We start from the raw sequence: 20,969 nt of genomic DNA, 5'->3' as shown, positions 1-20,969 counted from the left end.
ACAGTCATCTGAACTTTTTCATTTGATCTTGAGTTTTCTTTCATTTCCTAGGAATGAAAGTAATCTTGCAAACAAACTCTGTTTTATCAGATTTCACTAGAGGGGCCTCTGCTCACATCTACTTCACTGCTCAGACCCCTACATCCAGCTTCTACTCCTTCTTTCCACAAAGGCTGCAACTATCTTGAGACAATGGCAGGAACAAGCTCTGTGTGGCACCTTCTCAACCTCTCACAGCCTTCAGTGTGCTGTCATTCATTCGCATCTCCTGTCATGGGCTCACACAGAAGATGGGCATGCATGCCTGGGTTTCACTGCCTTGTCTAGAAGGGCTCTGTAGTGTGGACAGTAGGGGTGTGGTTAGTATACCCTCTCCCTGTTGGATTACCTCTGAAAATTTTGCCCTGAAGAAGTGTTTCTTAGGCTGTAGGAATGAATCAAATGGTAGAGTGCCAGCCCTAAAAAGCTCAAGGTTCTGAGTTCAAATCCCAGTATGAAAGAAGACCGAGGATGTGGAAGAAGAGAAAGAGAAGGAGAAGGAGATTTAAGGCATTGTTTCTTAGGAGATGAGTATGGTGAAACATACCTATTGTTAGGAAAATGGAGAAAAAACAGCAATAAGGTGGACTCAGTCTCAACAGACAAGGACTGTTTATTGAGGAACAGTGAGAGGGAGACAATCATCTCATGGGATTGGTGAGATCAGAGGTTGTTCAAGGGGATGAAATTGGGATTGGGCTTATATCGGTCTTAACAAGGAAGCAGAAACTAAAAACAGGCTATGTGCTGGGCACCAGTGGCTCACACCTGTAATCCTATCTACTCAGGAGGCTGAGATCTGAGGCTCGAGATGCAAAGCCAGACTAGGCAGGAAAGGCCTCAAGACTCATCTCTAATTAACCACCAAAAAACTTGAAGTGGCACTGTGGCTAAAGTGGTAGAGTGCTCTCTGTGAGCTGAAGAACTCAGGGACAGATATTCAGACGCAGAATTCAAGCCCCAGGACCACCAAAAACACAACCACCACCAACAGGCTATTATCTCTTGGGGGCCAATGGAGGCACCCTTGGGCAGGCCCAGAAGGGAATGCTCTGCCTAGAGTGAGGGAACTATCAGCTAAGCAAAGTTTGGAGTGACCTGCCTGCAGTCAAGCACCTGAGTGTGCCCTGGTGTTTTGCTTGACCTGGGGAAATAAGGTGGGAATCAAATCTTTCACTTGTAATCTCAGGCCTTAGGAAGTTGAAGCAAGAGAATTCTGATGTTTTGGCTTATTGTGAAACCTAAGAGAAATCTTACTTTTAAATTCCACTTAGTTCCAATGTTCAGCTAGCATTGTGAACTACCATTTAAATATCTATTTTCTGCCAAACCTGTTTATAATTGCTGTGAAGATATTATCTCATTTAGTCTTCACAATAACCCTGGGGAAATTTCTGCTTCACAAATAATGAAGAAATTGATAAAGAAAATACAAATAGATCCTCTAAAGATTGATGAAGTTTGGTTTTTAAAAAATCATTAGTAATAGAGCTGTAGCTGATCAGGTGGCATTTCCAGTAACTGATGATACCAGCCACTTCATCCTGTAAGTCAAGTAAGAAATATATTAGAAAGCCTCTCCAATAGACTAGATTAAATGGAAGACAAACTATCAAGAAAAATATAATAGAAAAGTTAGAAGATAAAGGAGAAGAATAAAGAAGTATGAAACTAATTTGCAAGAACTCCAGGAATCCAGTAAAAGACCAAACCTATAAATCATAACAAGAAGAAAGAAAAAGAGGTGCAAGCCAAAGCTATAGAAAACATTGTCAATAAAAGAATCACAGGAAAATCTCAAGAGAGATGCTTATCCAGGTATAGGAGGCTTTTGGTTCTCCAAACATACAAGACCAGAAAAAAAACTTTCCCATAGTATATTATAATTAAAACATTAAGTTTTACCTTATAAATTATGTGCTACATGTTATATAACATATAAGGAAGGAAGGAAGGAAGAAGGGAGGGAGGGAGGGAGGGAGATAGAGAGAGAGAGAGAAAGAAAGAAAGAAAGGAAGGAAGGAAGGAAGGAAGGAAGGAAGGAAGGAAGGAAGGAAGGAAGGAAGGAAGAAAGAAAGTGCTGGTGACGTGTGCCTGTAATCCTAGCTACTCAGGAGGCTGAGATCTGAGAATCACAGTTCAAAGCCAGCCCAGGCAGAAAAGTCTATAAGGCTATTATCACTAATTAATTACTAAAAAAGCCAGAAGTGGAGTTGTGGCTCAAGTGGTAGAGTGCTAGCCTTGAGCAAAAAAGCTTAGGGACAGTGCCCAGACCCTGAGTACAAGCTCCAGGACCAGACACAAAAATCACAGAAGTTAAATTCCAAAAGTCTACAATAATAGTTCAAATTCAAAACAGTACGATCTCATATTTTGAGTGTTATATTCAGTTCTATTCACTGAGAAAGTCTAGGAATGATGAAAAAGTCTGCATCTGAGGGCAGCCCTAAAGTCAGCTTTTGATGACAAAATGTCACTGGTAAATTGTCTGTAAAGGAGCAAGTGTCCTTGGAAAAACTGCTGACTCAGTCCAAGAAGGAAATGTACAAGATGTACCTAGAACTAGAACATTGTCATAACAGACAGTAAGGAAATTATCAGATACTGGAGTATATCAAAGACTTGGAAATCAATAAGAAGAGGCCAAAAATTAGGGAGGGGAAGAATTGGAAAACTACTAAGAATCATGATTTCAATGCATTTGAACAGATAGATCAAACATGTTAAAATCCAGGGGATATAGAGAGACAATGGATGTATATTTAGCTTATAAACTTGCAAGTAAATACATTGGGTGATATACAAGTATATACTAATGTATTAACTGAAATACAGTATATTCAAGGGTGAACTCTGTACAATTCCTTAGAAAGACAAAGTCAAAGTTTAGCAATATAAAATACCAGGAAGCAAGTACTTGAAAGGAGTGGAGTGGGATTAAGGGAAAAGGGGTGGATAAATGAAGAGGAGAAGAGGAAGAGAATGCAGTTAAAATACAATATCTAGCCTACAATGTTGAAAGGGGTGACATTGATCAAGATATATTGTATTCATAAACTCTTTTGTTAAATGGGAACTCCTCTGTACAACTAATTAAAGAAAAGAAAATCCATGGAATCACAATTGTACTCAACAATCAATTCTCAATAACCACATTTGGAGAATGTCAGAAAACCAACTTCTTATTCTAAAAGCAGAAATACAGGGCAAGAATCAAAGTTTAACCTGTCCTTACTAAACTAGATCTCAACTAAATATTTTTATTTTTTAGCTGGAGGACTTTTTTTATTTAATGCTGGAGACAGAACCCAGGGCCTCACACATGCTAGGAATGTGTCCTACCATTTTTACACCCCCAGACTCAAATCATTTGTAAGGAACAGTTTTCCTTTATGAAAGTTTTACAGGTCATAATGAAAGAATGATAAAGTATCACCATTTTGCAATCACTATTGAAACAATGATCTCTATTAATTCATTTTGGGCTGCTATAGCAAACATCTGAGACTTAGTGGCATACGAAGTAAAAGGTCTCTTTGGCTCACTATTCTGGTGGCTCAAGGATCCAAACAGCATAGCATAAACATCCTGGCATAGGCCCCAGACTGTGTCAAAGAAAGGGAACTGGCCACATTTGTAGATGGAGCCTTATTGAATTTTAAGCCTAGTCCTCTACCATGAATGTAATTATTATCACCAGAGTTGGACAAATAAGATGGAGGTTCAGAAAGGCTGAGTTACTTGCTCAGGGTCACATAGCTGGTAAGTGGCTTGGCTTGTTCCTTAACCCAGTACTCTGCTGTCTGGATTTGGTAGTTAGGGAACAAACAGCACTTTGGGGACACCATTGGTTGGCCCCATTACTGCAGACGTCACCACAGAACATTTTCCGGGCAAAATTTCTAACCCTCGCACAGAACTGTCCAGGAAGAGCTCACACCTCAGTCACTTATCCAGGAGGTAAGACCAGGCCAAAGCATTCAGAGAGCCTGGCAGGGTCTGGTGGGAAGTGAGCAAAGAGGAAGTGTAGTTCTTGGCTCCTGTTTCCCATCACCTTATATTACTTTCAAATAGACACCGAATGATATTTTAGAAAAATGTCTCCCCTTTACCCCTGGGGTAAGTAATGCAATAGAAGCTAATTGGCTTTAGCACCCTATTGATGAGAAAGTGGTGATAAAATACAATGAGAATTGATGGCCTCAAGCCCAACCCAAAGCCAACAAGATATCCTAGAGGCTGTGACTCATCATCAAAAGGAACTTATATTTCAAACAGGCAGAGAATTAAATGTGTTGTATGGAATTAAATTAACCTGACAGCTATTCATCAGTATGTAGTTAGAGGAAAGCTCTAGAAACAGAATACTTGATTATTCAGAATTCCCACGTAAGAAATGATGTACATACGGGTCCTGTGTATGCCCAGTAACTGGGAAGGGCTTCTCAGAGGCAGCTTTTGTTCTCATAGCCATATGCTATCACATTTAGTATAGAACGAGATTGGCAGGAACGGGCTTGTGCTGTCTTTGTCTTTGAAAGGGAAGTGGGTGTGTAGCATCCAAATATTCCATCGATTCATCTAGGTTGGGGAAATCGCAAAGATGAGCTCACTCCTCCATGTCCAGTCTGCAGACAGCAAAGCAGACCGTCCCCTTCTAAAGAGGTTTGGGGACTTCCACAGTAGGAAGATATGCTCACTGGTCCCTGCCTAACCCCCTCTCTTGACCATCATCATTTGCAGGAAATTGTCTCTGAGGCCACACACAGGCCCCGCATGGACCACCTGCCCAGTTCTGCTCTCTGCTAAGTACACCTGCAAGCTCATTGTGGCTTGTAGTCAGTGGCAGAGGTTTTCCAAAACTGATATACAGCTAGACCAGAGTACAACAGGGTATCTAGCTGGTTCCTGAAAACAGTCTGGGGGATCTACCTCACTCACTTGGAAGAATGCCTTTGGCTCAGGTTCAGCACTGCTGGATGTTCAGAGGGGGTGCATCCTACTGAGGGGGTGATGGTTATGGAAACCCCAATGCTGATGGCTTCTGCAGTGTGCCTTGGATTTGGGCTGGGAACATGGTCTCTCTCCCTTCTCCCAAAGTGCCATCTCCCTTTTCCCAACTTTGTGTGTCAAAGATGAAGAGAATTCTCTTCTTCCAGATGCCTGTCTGCCTGATTTTCAGTAGGACCAAAGCCAAGGCATCAGGAGAGGCTGAGTGTGTGGCAGAGAAGTCAGCTGCAGCCATGATGGAAATCCCAACTAGTCCATTGTGCGTGACCCAGTTGAGACCTAGGGCCAGCTGCTTGTGCCATAACCACCTACTGAGTGTGACACAGGAGAGCTGGCCTTCCCTCCCCACTGCCTTTTGCTATGAACAGCTGGTCTGTGAACATTTTTTAGAGCGAAGCTAAGTCATAGGACGTCATAGCTAAGATGAAAAGCAATGCTAGCTCAGTCTCTCTCTGCCAAGGCAGCTATGCACAAGTACTAATGACAGATGCCAAGAGGTAAGCTCATGTACATGAAAATGTAATGCCCAGAAACCAGGAAAGTGGTCACTCTAAATCCAAAACCATATTGCTAGCCATAAAGCAATAACCACAAGAGGATTCATATAAAGAGAATACTGCACCAGGAAAAAGATAACAGTGGATTAACTCCTAGAGATCTGAAAACAACACTATCTGCAGGCATATACTATCATCCTCCTTATCCTCCAGACAAGGAATCTTGGCCCCCACAACTTAAGTAAACTTGCATGAAATAATTCAGCCAGTAACCTGGTACCAACAGGAAGTTTATTTTCCAGGTATAAAACTTTAGCCATTCTATTACACTGCATTCTGTTTTTATTTAGTTATTTTTGCAATTCAGAAACATCATACTGGCCCACTGAGATTTATCCTCTGGCGGGAAGGGGGCGCAAGGGTAGCACTGAGGCTTAAATTCAAGACCAGGCATTCCACTTCTTGAGCCATGCCCCTAGCTCTTCATTATTTTTTAAAAATAGAATCTTACAGGTATGCCCAGAGCCAGCCTACATGTATTATACCTATTTACACTCCCTATGTAACTAGGATAAGTGCATGTCAATTTGTCCAGCTATTGGCTGAGATGATGTTATATTTGTCTCAACTGGCCTGTACCTTAATCCTCCCTCCTGTTCTCCACCTCCCAACTAACTGGGATTCGTCAAGCACCAGCACCAGGCCAAAGTTTATCTTTTTGTTGTTGTTGTTGTTGTTGCTGCTGCTGTTTGTGGGGCCTGAACTCTGGGCCTGGGCTCTGTCCCTCAGCTCTTCAACTCAAGGCTAGTGCTCTACCACTTGAGCCATAGCACTACTTCCAGCTTTTTCTGCTTATGTGTTGCTGAGAAATTGAACCCAGGGCCTCATGCGTGCAAGGCAAGCACTCTACCACTGAGCCACCTTCCCAGGCAAGTTTATCATTTTTATTCCCTTATTTTATCCTGTATAGTAAACTATTGTTTAGAATAATGATTGTACATGGTATATTTTCTAAATATCTTATATTTTCCACAAAGTAAAATTTTATAAATTGAACATGATGATGCATACTTATAATTGCAGCACCCAAGAAGCTGAAGCAGGAAGATGGAACTTTCCAGGCTGGCCTGGGCTACATATCAAGGCCCTTTCTTGAATGGAGATGGGAGAAATTGGGAATGATGGAAGGGGTAAGTGACAATGCTCAAGATGCACTGTGCTCATGCTGAGTTGAAATACTTTTGTATAACTACTTGAAGATAATTTTCAAAAAAAAATTTTTTAATCTGTCTCAAAAAAAAATAAAAAAGGTAAAAGAAAGGAGTTTGAATTTGGCGAGACTAGACAGTTAACTGGGTTAATCAATGTGTACATGTATTTAAATGCCACAAGTAACTCCATTAATATGAGTAATTTTTCTGTTTTTACATAAAGGAGCATTTCACCTACAAACAGCTCAATGAAGAAAAATAAACATTCTGCCAAATAAACTAAGAAATTGTTAGCTTCCTCAAGTAGGAAGAAGGCTGGGGGTCCTAGGATAGAGGGAAGGGAAAGGCTGAGGGAAAGCTACACAGTGTGGAGTCATTTCATCCCTGAGCCTCGCAGCTCCTCCCACTCAAAGGTGGAGTCTGTTTCCTTCCCCAGAGCATGGACAGATCACAGAGCATGGGCAGATCACAGGATTGCTTCAGCCAATAGCAAGCAGGGGAAAGTGCTCAAGTTCAAGCCTTGAAGGCCCTGCACCTCCTCTCACTCTTGAGTGAATTGACCTCCCCGAGCTCTGCCCCAGGGTCTCCCAGCTGGTGATCCTCCTAGTAACTGGAGTGACAGTCTCCGTGCCCAACATTTTAAGTTTCTCTTTCTTTCCTTGGGCCTGGCCTGAAACAGTGATCTTTCTGCTCTCTGCCTCCTGATGAGCTGGAATTATAGGCATGAGCCACTATGTCTGGCCAGGGTATTGTCTTGGTGGTGTTGCAAACTCCCAACTAGGCCCAAATTTTTAGTACACCCCTTGCTTACTGATACTTTTCCTACTGAGTAAAGCAACAGGGAGAAAAGGACATGAGAAGCAAGAGGGCAGTCAAAGCAAGAGAGGTGCTGAGGGGGTTTGGAAACCAAAGGTAAGAATCAGCAAGAGACCATGAGGAGGAGCCCAGAATCCCCGAGAGGAGAAAGGAAAGGGAGAGGAGACAGGCCCTAGTGGGCGGAACAGGTCTGGGAAGGTCTGTGGGGACATTAAAGGCAAGGTGACTCTTAGGCCTACCTGCCACAGTTCTCAGAGTATGCTACTGTGACTGCACTTCCTGTGACAAACAGGAAGGTGTTTATCACCACAAATTACAAATGAGGATCCCAAGGCTCAGGGGCTAAACAGTCCACCCAAGATGACTCAACAAGTGGAACCAGCTTTGTCTGACTCAAGCGCTCTGAGTGAACTTAATTAAGTACTCAGAACTCTGAGCACTGATTCCTGAGACAGTTAGTGCTCAGGCCTCCCCCACATCCTCTCCTTTTTAAGGCCTGATTAGAGGGATCCCCGATGTCAATCCTCCCATCCCAAGAAGACCTCTAGGACTTGTTTTTATCCCAGTAAACATCCTAATGGCTCCCTGGATCCCTCCCTTCTACACCATCTTCAACGAGAGCCAGGGGTCCCACATCTCCAGCATGGCTGAGTCCAGATCAGGAGCTGCCACCCGGCAGGGACCCATCAATCCTTCCTGCTCACTCCAGTCATGAAATTCTCTCCTCAGACCCAGTGGTTGGCTCCAGAACTCAGAATAAGCTTCCCACAAGGCCACATGTTTGCTGACCCTTCATGTCAACGATGACAGAAACTGAAGCATGCTTTGGTCACCACCAGTCAGAACCCAAAAGAGAAAGCCTTCGGCCCTGTCTGCCCCTGTCTCTTGCCAAGACAGTCAAAATCCTCTGTGTGTGCTGAAATTTCCCTCCTTGAACTATTTCCTTTTTGTGTTGATTAGGATAGATTTATTGTGCAAAGAGGTTTCATTGTGTTTCCATACCGGCCTAGGATGTATTTTGATCAACTGTGCCCCTTTCTACTACTCTTTCTTATCCCTACGTGCTTCCATTTTTAAAGGAACATTGGCAGGTTTCATTGGATCAGCCTGGCTTTCCCCTGCTCTTTCTCCCCCACGTCCACTTCTACAATAGTCTGCTTCTTAAGTGTAAAAGCAATGCCACCTGATTTCTCTTCCAAGTTCCAAGAGAACAGACTGGATTTGACCTCCCTGGTCTGCGGGGGGTGGGAGAGAGGACCATTAAACCCATTATTGCCCATCTGCTCAGATCTGGCATCTGTGCTTTGCATAGCTCACACACACACTCTCGGTGCTTGGACCTGAATGGATGCGCCAGGCTCCCTGCGGCCCTGGCAGAGTTTAATCCCGGTGCAGAGCAAGCCCTTCCCCCCGGGACAGCGGGCCACTCAGGTAAAAATTAATTGAATGTGAAGCTTTCTCCCCAGGCTCACTCCAAGCCCAGTTGGGAGCTGCCTATGTGTGAGGTGTTTTCTGAGCATTAATCTTGCGGTTCGTAGGAGGATAGCTGTGGAGACAGCTTGGTCCCTGTCCTTGGTTTTCCAGCATATCTGTCATCCGGAGGCTGACTTCACAACCATCAAATTCACCTCTCCCAAAGCCCACAGGACTCAAACCTTTCCAGGCCACCTAGCTGCCAGAGGGGCCCTGGGCTTTGCCTGTTTCCAGTGACTAGACAACTTTCCTTTGAGTCCTGCAAGTCCACAAAAAAATCAGGACCAGCATCTCCAGAAGGGCACTGGGCCTTGCGTGCGATGCAGGGATCAGAATGCTTGGGATCAGAAGCCCGTTAGCCCAGTGTCCTTGGCTAAGTTATTTCACTTCGCCAAGCCTGAAGCTCCTTCCTTGTAGAATGGAGCCCCTAACACCTGCCTCACCTTCTTGCTGAGTTGAGATGAAGTGTGGAGAAAGAAACAAAAGATGGGTGTGGGATATAAGCACCCCAGTGGGGAACTGCTTTGCACGCGTCTCTCAGGAACAAAGGCCAGGCATGGGCTAGCAAGGGACTATGCCTACACTTCGGCCTACACTCCCACCTGAGAGAGCAGCTGCATCCACTTCTTTCTCTTCTCATGATGATGCGAAGCTAAGCAGCGGCCTTGAAATGAGGGCGTCTCTACGGCGCTGTGTTCTCAGAGGGAGGAGAAAAAGAAGGCTTAGAGGGTCAGATGGTGGGCAGAAGAGTCCACCAAGAGGCAAGGGAGCCCTTAGAAGTGGTTTTCTGACCAGTTTATATCACCCTCCTCAGAAACAGTACAGGCCTGCCTGCTTGCAAATGGCTCTTTCTTATTAGGGACTTCTGGGTCTCTGGATCTGAGATGTCTTTGGGGCCTGGAACTTCCATGATGGCCTCACCCTCAGGGCCTTCAAAGGAGAAAGAGGTCTTGACTGATGTCCTCACAACCAGCTCCTGGGACCTCTCCTCCCCGCCCTCCCCCAGCTCAGGAAGGACCCTAGAAAAGGGCCCATTGTCCTTCCGACCATCTTTCTCAGTGACTCAGCACAGCGGCTGCACTGCCTGCACACAGACATGAGATCAAATGTTGCTGACAGCTGTGACTAGCAAAAGCTTCTACCCTTGGGCCTGCTCCTTCCTAAAATACCAACATAGTACCTGTAGACTAAAGTACCAACATAGTTCCTGTGCACGCCTCTGCCATCTCTTGACCAAACCGCTGTCTTTGCTTAGCAAATGATAGCTAAGACTTTACCCACAGGTGGGAAAATCTAGGAGGAACGGACAGATCCATTGCCAGCAAGCTGCCCGGCACAGCACACCGGCCTGAGAACCAAAACATCTGGGTTAAACCCAGTTCTGCTCTTATAGCTGTATATCCTTAGACAGGACACTTGACCTCCCGCGGGAAGAGCAATGACACTCAGTGCAGTTACACATAAAGCACTCTAAACAGGGCTGCCCCAAGCTGGGCGTGGTTTATATCCCCAGAACACGACTGTGGCCAGAAACCATGGGGAGCATCTTCAGAAGGAAGTGCTGCGCAGGCTTTATTTAATGCCACATCCCTCCAGCGCGCAGCCTGATGCATAATCAAAGTCTGGTAAATGTTTGGTTTAGACTCACACCCTTCACTTGATTGAGGAAAATCATTCCAAAGCACAAAAGCCATCACATATCTGTGGAAGAACTAAAGCCCCTAGACCCTAGTTTCCCGCCTCTGGTCCACATTCTGAAGAATACCACTGCTTGCTCCCCATCTCCAGGCCCTGGCCTCTGGGCAGCAAGGCTGGTCTTTGAGGTCAGGGAATTAGGAAGTTACCTGAGGACCCTGCGAGGCTTCCAGAAGGCTCTAGTAATCCATCCCAAAGCTTGTCTTCTGAGGCCCGGGAGAGTGGCTGAGGGCTTGAAGCTGCTGTCCTGCTGGGTGGCTGTCAATGGCTTCCTGCAGTACACCAGGATTAACAGAATGGTGGAAATATTCACGTCTGCCTACAATTGGGAGAAGCTAGAAGGGATGAAATTAGACCCTTGTACTTGCTGGCAGGATATGAAATGGTGCAAATATGGAAAACAATATGGCAGTTTCTCAAAAGTGTTTAAAAAGAGACAATCATTATGTGATCCAGCAATTCCACTTAGGGATATACGTTCCCCCAAAGAATGAAGGTAGACCTTCAAAAAGGTACTTTCGTGAACATATCTATGGCAGCATTTTTCCACATAGCCAAAAAGATGGTAGCAACTGAAGAACCTAATAAATGGACAGGACAAATGTAGTATGTATAGTCCATGGAACACTATTCAGTCTTATTTTTTAAAACAAAGATCATGGAGACATGCTCCAACACGGATGAACTTTGAAGAAAGAACGTAGTTTACCACACAGCACAAGGTATGTATGATTTCACTCCCTGATTGGCCACCTGAAGAAATCACACTTACAAGAGTAGCATGGTGGTCACCAGGGGCTGGAGAGAGAGGGAGATGGATATTATTATTTACTAGGTACGGGATTCAGTTTTGGAGATGAAAGTTCCCGGATGTGAATAATGGTAATGCCTTAGGTTCTAGCTCTAGTGGGAAAAAACACACTGGGCTACTGTTTTCAGGAAGGAAGATGCCTGTTTCTTGATACCAGGAGGAAGAGGGAAAGCAGGAGGGCCACAGAGCTACAGAGAGGAAGAAAGGCATCTGTTTCTGGGTCTGGACATCAAATGTCCGTGAGCAAGGCTGACGTGAGAGCTCGGTGGTAGAACATCTGCTCAGTATACACAAGGCCCTGCGTTCTGCTCCAGCCCCAGCTAATTGGGAGGTACTCCAGGAGAATATTCAACTGGAGATTTGGGAGCTAGAACACAAGGAATTCAAGCAAGAGACCTGAAACACCATGATCCGCAACATGTGACCCAAAAGATCAGGCTGACCACCTCTGATGTTATAGCTCAACCTGCTCATGTACACGGCACAGGTGCTTAACAACCTCAGGCTTCTTCAATGTTTCAACCTCTTAACTGCTAAAGGAGGATTCCTTTGGCCAGGGAATCTGTTCCTCCCACAAATCACTATGTACTAAATAGCTTTTCTTTCTTTCTTTTTTTTTTTTGTCGGTTGTGGGGTCTGAACTCTGGCCTGGGTGCTGTCCCTCAGCTCTTCAGCTTAAGGCTAGTGCTCTACCACTTGAGCCACAGCACCACTTGTAGCTTTTTCTGCTTATGTGGTGCTGAGGAATCGAACCCAGGGCCTCATGCATGCAAGGCAAGCGCTCTACCACTGAGCCAACTTCCCAGCCCCAGCTTTTCTAATGCATCTACTTCATCTCTTCATATCCAAGATGAGAAGATGGAGCTTCAGAAAGATAAAGTTATTTGCTCCCATTTCCTAGCTGGGAACTGGTACTTGCCAGCATGTAAAACAGACAACTGGATTCCAGAACCTACCCCAAGCTCAGCCACTCCATCTTCAATGGCTCAGCTTCTACCTGCCTCTCAGCACAAGCAGATGATCTCTCTGTGTCTGCCTTAGTCTTCGTTGCCAAACTCACCATTCTAACCTGGAGCACCTGTGAGACCCTAGAGACCCTTAGGCGCATCTCTCTATGAGATGGGATGTAATTCTGCTTCACATGACAGGCAAGGACCAGTTCACCCTCAAACTGGTTTTTTTTTATGAGTCAAACACCCTGGTCTTCAGCACCTAAAATAGCATTTCTCATTGCCCAGTCTGTACCGAGACTCAATAAAGGAAATCAAATTAAGAGTTCCCTTCCTTTGCTGCCAAAGAGAGACTGTTGGCAGCTTCCCAACTGCTAACGTTTTTAACTGGCTTTATGTATTCTGAGAGGCAATGACCAAGACAGTCCCAGGTGGTACAAAGTAGGCCAGTGACTCTCTCTGTACTAGAAAGAAGGGTGGGTAGGGTAAGTTGGAGGTGGGCATTAAGAGGCACCCTACTCCAAACGGTCTTTTCCCCATGCCAATGAGATACATGTAGTTTCTCCTCCCTCTAGACACGATTGAAGCAACTGAAATGAAAACAAGCCCTTAGCTACCTCCTCTGTGCATAGCACAATGTGTGAGTGAGTGGGGGTGGGGGGAAGGGGGCTTGAACTCAAGGCCTTGCTCCATTCCCACTCCTCTTCTCAAGGCATACTTGATCTACATATCAGGCTTTCTGTTGGTTATGGAGATGAGTTCCACCCACTTTCCTGCCCTCCCTTGGCTTTGAATTGTAATATTCAGATCTCAGCCTCCTAATTAGCTAGTATTACAGCAACTCATTCACACTTATCCTTGTCTATCCTCTCAGTCACTAATAATTAGCAAAGCCAGAACTAGTACCTAAGACACCACTGCCCAGTGGTCTCTGGATAGAAGACATTATTAACACTTCAAATATCTCTGAACCAATTCTTTCACCTGGCAGATGCCTGAAGCCTGGGACAAGAGAGATTTGCTAGGTGTGGTAAGAACCAAGTCTAGAGAATGGAATAAGACCTGTTCAAGGTGAGCAAAGACCTCTTCTCTGCCTGCCATGGTGTGGCCTCTGATGATATAGCAATGTGATCTTAGGGGAAGAGCAAGGATCTGGGACATGGAACCCAGGGTTTGAGGCCAATTGGGCTACTGAGACACCTGAAGGAAACCACATACTGTGTGAGCCTCTCAGTATTTCTCTGTGTAAAACTGACCAGGAGGTCCTGGCTCTCTCAGGTCCTTTCGAGCTTGAAGCTTGAGTCATCTGTTAGAGTCTGTACATAGACACAGGCTGCCATGTGACAAGAGCCCAGGAAATATTAGCCACTTCCGTCCTCCTCAGCAGCAGCATCTCCGCTGTGATTAAAGTAGTTCACACATGACAACTATAATGTGCGCTTCACAGAGTATGAAATGTCAGTGGAATGGGGTCCTCATTTAGCCCTGGATGTTGCTTTCTTATCCAAAAGACATCTGCTGGCCCTGATTTCATTTATTTTTATTTTTCCAGCCCAGCTCAGAACTACTTTTGCCCAATCATTCCTCAAATAATCCAAGCTCCTCACAAGCTGTTTCCAAATATTGAAACACATAATGGCAGGCCACCAGCTCCATCTTATAATCAAATAGATGAATCACAAGGCAATTTCCTTTGAATGTTTTAATAGGATTTCCATTCCTACCTCATTGCTTCGTCTCACCCGATGTTTACAGAAAAAGAAATGACTACTTTCAGATAGATCTGATTGTGGGTTTTGGTGACATCAAAGCTAGCTAACAACTCGAACTGTGCTCCCCACAACCGTGGCCTGGGCCTGGTTTCCGATGTTCACACACATGTCCCCTCTCCTCAGCATGAGCTCATTAACAGCTATTTTTGGTTTGGTTTAGTTTGGTTTGGTTTGGTCAAATGTGGTCTCACAATGAAACCCAGGCTGCTTCAAACACTTGATGCTCTTGCCTCTACCACCCAAGTGCTGGGATTACTGATGTGTGCCACCAGCTCAAACACCTGCCATTTGAACTGCACTTATTCCCTTGATTTAATGTGTGTGTGAATATTTGTGTGAACACAAATATGTGTGCGCATATCGTGAGTGTGTGTGTGTGTGTGTGTGTGAAAATTGTAAATACTTTCCAAGAAAGTGACCCATTACCCAAACCCAATTATCCACAAGGCTGCCATATTCCTCCCAGTCAAACAACTGCCTTTGGACCTCTGGCTGGTAATAGCAAGACAATTTCTCAGTATTTCTCTGTACTTTTCTTGCATTTTGATTTGTCTTAAAGCCTGATAGCAGAATGGTAGCTTTTCTACTTTAAATCAGGAAGTTAAATGCTTCTGTACAATCAAATATATAAGGACTTTTTTATTTTTAAATAAGTTTTTTATTGTGAAAATACTGTACAGAAGGATTACAATCACATGGGCAAGGTAATGAGACATTTCTTATCAAGCACTGTTGCTTCCTCCTTTGTTTTTCCCCTACCATCCCTTTCCTCCCATATGAGGACATTTTTTAAAGTGTATGTTTTTTACTTATTTGCCCGCAATCTCTCCAACCTAAACAATAATGACTTCTCTTTAGTTTCAGAAAGGGTGCAAGCCTCTTGGATACTCAGCATCCTTGGAAGATTCTGAAATAATTAAGACATTGACAGCATCAACGGACTGTTTTGGAACACATAGATTGAAATGTGGATCAAGGTGAATGTCTAGTAGCTATGTGAAGTTACTCATTTTCTTTTTATGCTTCTGCAAGTTGATTGGTTTATTTCATGAATCTCTTCCTTGCTTGATTTTACACTGCATAGATGACAGAAATATGGAAAGGTGACATTTTAACAGTTCTGTTCAATTATTTATCATCAGCCACCCGGATTTCATATGACTGGCTCAGCAACTAGCTGAACTCCAGGGCAGATAGTAAATCTATCCTCAACTTCAGTCCAGTGAGTGTAAATATTACACGCATTACTCTTATTCCATGGGAGTTATTCTAATCACAGCACTCTCTTTTCTCTTTGACTCTGAGCCTCCCTCTCCTCTGCCTCTCACTTTGCCTGTGCTCACAAGCTCACAAGCACGCATGCATGTACACGCAGGATCCTCGTATCTTCCTTTGCTGAATAGCCAAGTCTTTTTTTAAATCTTTATTGTAAAGGTGATGAACAGGGGGGTTATGGCTATATAAGTAAGGTAATGAGTATATTTCTTTTTAAACACTATTACTCCCTTCCTCATTTTCTCCCACTTAGCTCGCCCTACACCCCTTCCCCTGCCCAAGTTTTATAGTTCATTTCCGACTTAGTATCAAGTGAGTATCATAGTTGCACAGTTGCATTAGTTCATCCTTTGTCCTGCTGTTTTGGTGATTCTCTTTCCCTTCCAAGGATCTGATATATTTATATACAAGACAAAGGGTACAGAAAACTAAAACAGAAAGAAAAAGAAAAAAACAACTGCATACAGGACATAATAAGAACCTCATTTCCAATTCTCGGAGTTCATGTTGATATGCTTCATTGTATATGGTCCTATGCATTTAGCAATTGGGCTATTGAGATTCCCTGTTAATGTTGTAGATAAGCTGGGCACTCACACCTGTAATCCTAGCTACTCAGGAGGCTGAGATCTGAGGATCACGGTTCAAAGCCAGCCCAGGCAGGAACATCCGTAAGACTCTTATCTCCAATTAATCAATAGAAAACTGAGACTGGCATTGTGGCTCAAGCAGTAGAGAGCTCACTTTGAGCTGAAGAGCTCAGGGATAGCACCCAGGCCTAGAGTTTAAGCCAAAAAAAAAAGAATGTCATAGACTATTCTAGTTATTACAAATGAGGGAAAACATGCAACCTACTTTTTCTTTTTTCTTTTTTTTTTGGGGGGGGGGTCCAGTTGTGGGCCTGAACACTGGGCCTGGGCTGTCCCTCAGCTCTTCAGCTCAAGTCTAGCACTCTACCACTTGAGCCACAGCGCCACTTCCGGCTTTTTTTTTTTTTCCTGCTTATGTGGTGCTGAGGAATTGAACCCAGGGCCTCATGCATGCAAGGCGAGCACTCTACCACTGAGCCACCCTCCCAGCCCTACCACCTACTTTTTCTTACTTTGCTTAATATAATTTTTTCCAGGTCTTTCCATTTCCTTATGAATAGGGCAATGTCATTCTTTCTGATGGAAGCATAGAGCTCCATTATGTATCTATACCACATCTTCTTGATCCATTCATCTACTGAGAACATGCCAAGTCTTGAGTTTACATACATTTATTTTTCCCTAACCACAGGATCAGAAAATGGGAATCTAATATTCATTTGCTCATTTCCCATGGGTTGGACTGGACCATTTACTGTGACCATTTGGGGTCTATGACTGTTTATCAACCTAGAATTCATGTCCTTACTGCCCTGACATCTTGTCTCCTGCAGCTCCCTCCTCTCACTCTTAGTCCTATTGCCTTGTTATCTGACATTGTAGGCATCAGATAGTTGCTTTGAGCGAACTTCTGATAGGAAACCTTTGGTGCTCCAGACACAGGCACTGCCTGAGCCTGGAGACCATAGGTACAGCGGTCCCTGAGCTGAGGCCTCCACAGTGATGGATAGATGTCCTTCCCTCTACCTGAAACGCTGCAGGCAGCACTCCAGTCCTGAGACTTCAAGGCTCCTCCCCTTCAAGACTCCTCCCCCCGCCGCCCCCACCCGATGGACCCAGGCCCCCTGGTGCCAGCCAGCTTCAATATTCAGGAATGACACCTTGAAGCAGATCCCAGCTCTGCCCTGTTTGGAAACGTTAATGATCCTCATTGCCTTCTGAACCAAGTCCACACTGCTCAGCCCAGAGCGCCCATCTACAATGAGCTCTCCACCTTATCTTGCCAGTTTGTTCCCTCTCCACCCCTTGGACAGACAGTAAGTTAATAAGTGAATACGGGAAGAATTCGCTTTTAGTCCTAATGATATTCTTGATATGCCACTGCTCTTTTGGCCTTTCAGGTGAAGGAAGTTACCTGGTCCCAAATAATCAGTGCTCTGTGGCTGCTGACATTATCATGATCTTAATGGCTAAAATGGCACACAAAAAAAGATGCCCCTAGGGGTCTAGAGAGGCTAGAACGCCCAAATCACAATCTCTGCAGGCCCATGTCCCAGCTGACATCTTTCTGGGTCCAGTGCTGGGGGCTCCACATGTTCCTTAGCTAGTAATGCATCTGCCCAACCTCTGCAGGGGCTTCATCCCTGTGGATCTTTTCTGTACCCAAATTCCTCTCCTGTCTTAAGGGTGCCACACATCTGATTGGGGGCCCAGCCATAGTTTCATGCCAAGAAACTTCAATAATTACATCTGCAAAGGTCCCCGGTCTCTATAAGGTCACATTTTGAAGGTGAAGTAGACGTAATGAACTTGGGAGGAACACTGCTCAACAAACAAAAAATGTTAATATGTGTAACTCCAGGTGTCACATATTTGTCTATACCTGTTGCAAAGTTCCTTATCAAGTTGTACACCTGTTATTTTTCTAAACAGGCATTCTCTTTTTTAATATATATTTTTTATTGTAAAGATACTACACAAAGAAGGCATTCTCTTTTGCTACCTGTATTTTCTTTCCATAGGCCAAACTTTCCCTTTTTCATCCCTTTATCCAACCCTACTTGGGGAAGTCTTGAGCTATCTTCAAAACTGCTGCTTCCTCCAAAGCGTGTGTGTGTGTGTGTGTGTGTGTGTGTGTGTGTGTGTGTGTGTGTGTGTGTCCTGGCACTAGCCAGGAAAGGAGTGCTTTCTTCCACTAACACTCTTCTGCCTTACTTTGAGTCTCCCGTGGCTATCATAATCTTCCACAGCATACTCTAGGCTTTTGTGCCATTGTTCCCATTCCCTGCCACCATGCACCCTTATCATAGGCTTCTTGACAGCAAACTGCCTTGCCGCCCCCACTGTGTGTTCCCACAGCCCCTTGCATGAACAGGAGCTCCCGAGTGCGGTCAGTTTTAGTCACCCATCTTCTTTTCTGCATTGAATAATCCCTGTGTGAGTAAGCAAGAATGCAGACTGCATAAAAACTAACCTTTCTCCAATGTTCCCAGTTCCCCCAGAATGGAATTTTTTAAGCCCACTATCCTTTTCCCTGGCTAATTCAGTCATTTTAATAATTTTTCTTACATTTGAATTTTATCTAATGGAAACAAATCCAGTCTTTTCCAAACATACTACTCCCACATATTTTTTTTAATCTTCTTATTCCTAATGCCACCTTCTATAGCTTTGGGGGACAGATTTACTGCTCTCAAGGCTTCTGAGGACAAGGACACTGCCTTAGTCATCATTATATTCCTAGCACAGTTGGCTCTGGGTGTGGGATAAGATCGAAACAGCCTGTGCGAGGGAAAGGCTGGGTGCTCCATTTGAGCGGGATGAGCCACGGTTCTTCCTGAAGATAGCTGACACCTCTGCAGGTTTCATGTAGACCTCACGACCCCAGGAAGAGGGTGTTACTACTATCCCTGTACTACAGATGGGAAACTGAATCTGGGAGTGAAAAGGAACTTCACTCCTGGCCATCCTCTCAGTAACTGTGGAAACCCAGGTCTGTGTGACTTAAGGGCTATAGAGCTCTTAACCAGAAAGTCTCTTCCAGGTCAAGCTAAAGTACTCAGGTACAGTACTGAGTTGCCTCTAAGAGGCAGGGGACTTGTTGGCCAGTTGGCTGGTTCCAGAGATCTAACAGTTACTGAGTCTGAGAATAGGAAATAGTGTAAAGAATGGGTGTGTAGGGTGTGTGGGTGTGGGTGTACGTGCACGTGCATGCACGTACTGTATGTGGAAACCATTTTGTAGACAGAATTTGCAACTGACCAAGAGTCACATTTTTAACTTCAGTTCTGCTGTAGAAACTTAGTATCTGGATAAACATGGAAGGTTATTAGTACGCTGAACTAGTCTTGCTGTTGTTGTGAAATGAGATTTGTTTCCTTCAAAGAGCCCCTGGAGGAAACAGTTATAAAAGTCCCAACCTCTGCATGGCACTGCACTGCAAAAAAAAGGGATTAAAAGCAAAGGACAATGTGGCCACTGATCTGAATGGGGCTGCCATTTGATGTGGGTAACAGTCATAAAACAAACTCTCATTTATGTAGAATAAACTAGCAGTGAAAGCTAACCATCTTTTTCCTTGTGGCAGCATTGAAGTTTAAACTACTGCAGTGCCTCATGTGTTGGTACATGTGCTGTACCGCTTGAACCAGGCTTTCGCTTCTTTTTCGTTTTATTTTTTAGGTAGGGTCTTGTGTCTTTTTGCTTTTGGCTGTCCTCAGAACACAGGCTTCCTAATTCTCCCTCGCCAACTTTTTTGCCTGGGCTGGCTTGGAGCCACATTCTTCTTATCTCCCCCTCTGAAGGACCGGGGATCACAATCATGAACCTACCTTGCCCAACAAAGTTAACATATCTTGAACCCTTTACTGAACGAAGGATTGAAAAATATTCATCTCCCAAGGAACTTACAAGGTGTGTTGCATTAAGAAACCCATTTTGCAGGTAAGAAAATGGATATCTGAAAGCATTTCACTTACTCCTAGACTGGGAAAAGAAGAAATAAATGGCCAACAGAATGGTAGAGACACCCTGTAAACCTGCATGGCTTTAGATACTCTTTAGGCCCCATGATGTCACTAGTGTGTCTACCCACGAACTCAGAAAACAGGGAGGTGAGACAGGGTTTCATGGGGACCAGAGAAAATGTGAAAGCAGACCTTAGAAGGTTCTGTTCCCGCCAGTGTGTCATACCTGCCCCTGGAGCAAAGGCAGCTGAGTAATGTGAAACCATCTTAGTACCGAAGAGAATTTGGTTAAGGCTCTGTCTGGCCAGGGCTCAGGCTGACAATCACTAACGCATTTCCCTTAATCTCTTCTAAATTCCCCTAATGCTTTAGCCCAGCTAAAGTCGATGAGCCTTCAGGGAGTAAAGCAAGGCCATCTGTGCAGTCGGGAATTTGCCAGACGAAAGTAAAAGGTCAACCAGCTTTGTTTGACTACAACTTACCATCTAGATTCCCAATTGAATCAGCGCCAAATAACCTTATGATTACCAAAGAGAAATGTCCAGAATACTCATTAAAAACAGAGGAGTATACACTGTTAACAAGAAAAAGAAATAGTTCAATAGGTTTGTCCCTTTCAAGGCTTATTTGGAAAGCTATATCAAAATAATCATAATTATCTTGATTGGGGAGAAAAACAATGCTTCTCAAAGATTTTATTCCTTTTATTATAAGATTTTATTCCTTTTATTATAAGATATATAGGTTAAAAACTCGCATATTTTGAAAAAGATAGAAAATGGTAATAAAATGGACATTTTCTTAATAAGAAATATGTTCATAAATATGCGTTATCAAATGTTAAAATGATTATTTTGCAAAATAA

This window comes from Dipodomys spectabilis, unplaced genomic scaffold (genome assembly GCF_019054845.1).
Source record: "Dipodomys spectabilis isolate Male_0828 unplaced genomic scaffold, ASM1905484v1 ptg000783l, whole genome shotgun sequence".
Lineage (NCBI taxonomy): Eukaryota > Metazoa > Chordata > Mammalia > Rodentia > Heteromyidae > Dipodomys > Dipodomys spectabilis.
The sequence above is the reverse complement of the archived record's forward strand: the minus strand, read 5'-3'. Positions refer to the sequence as shown.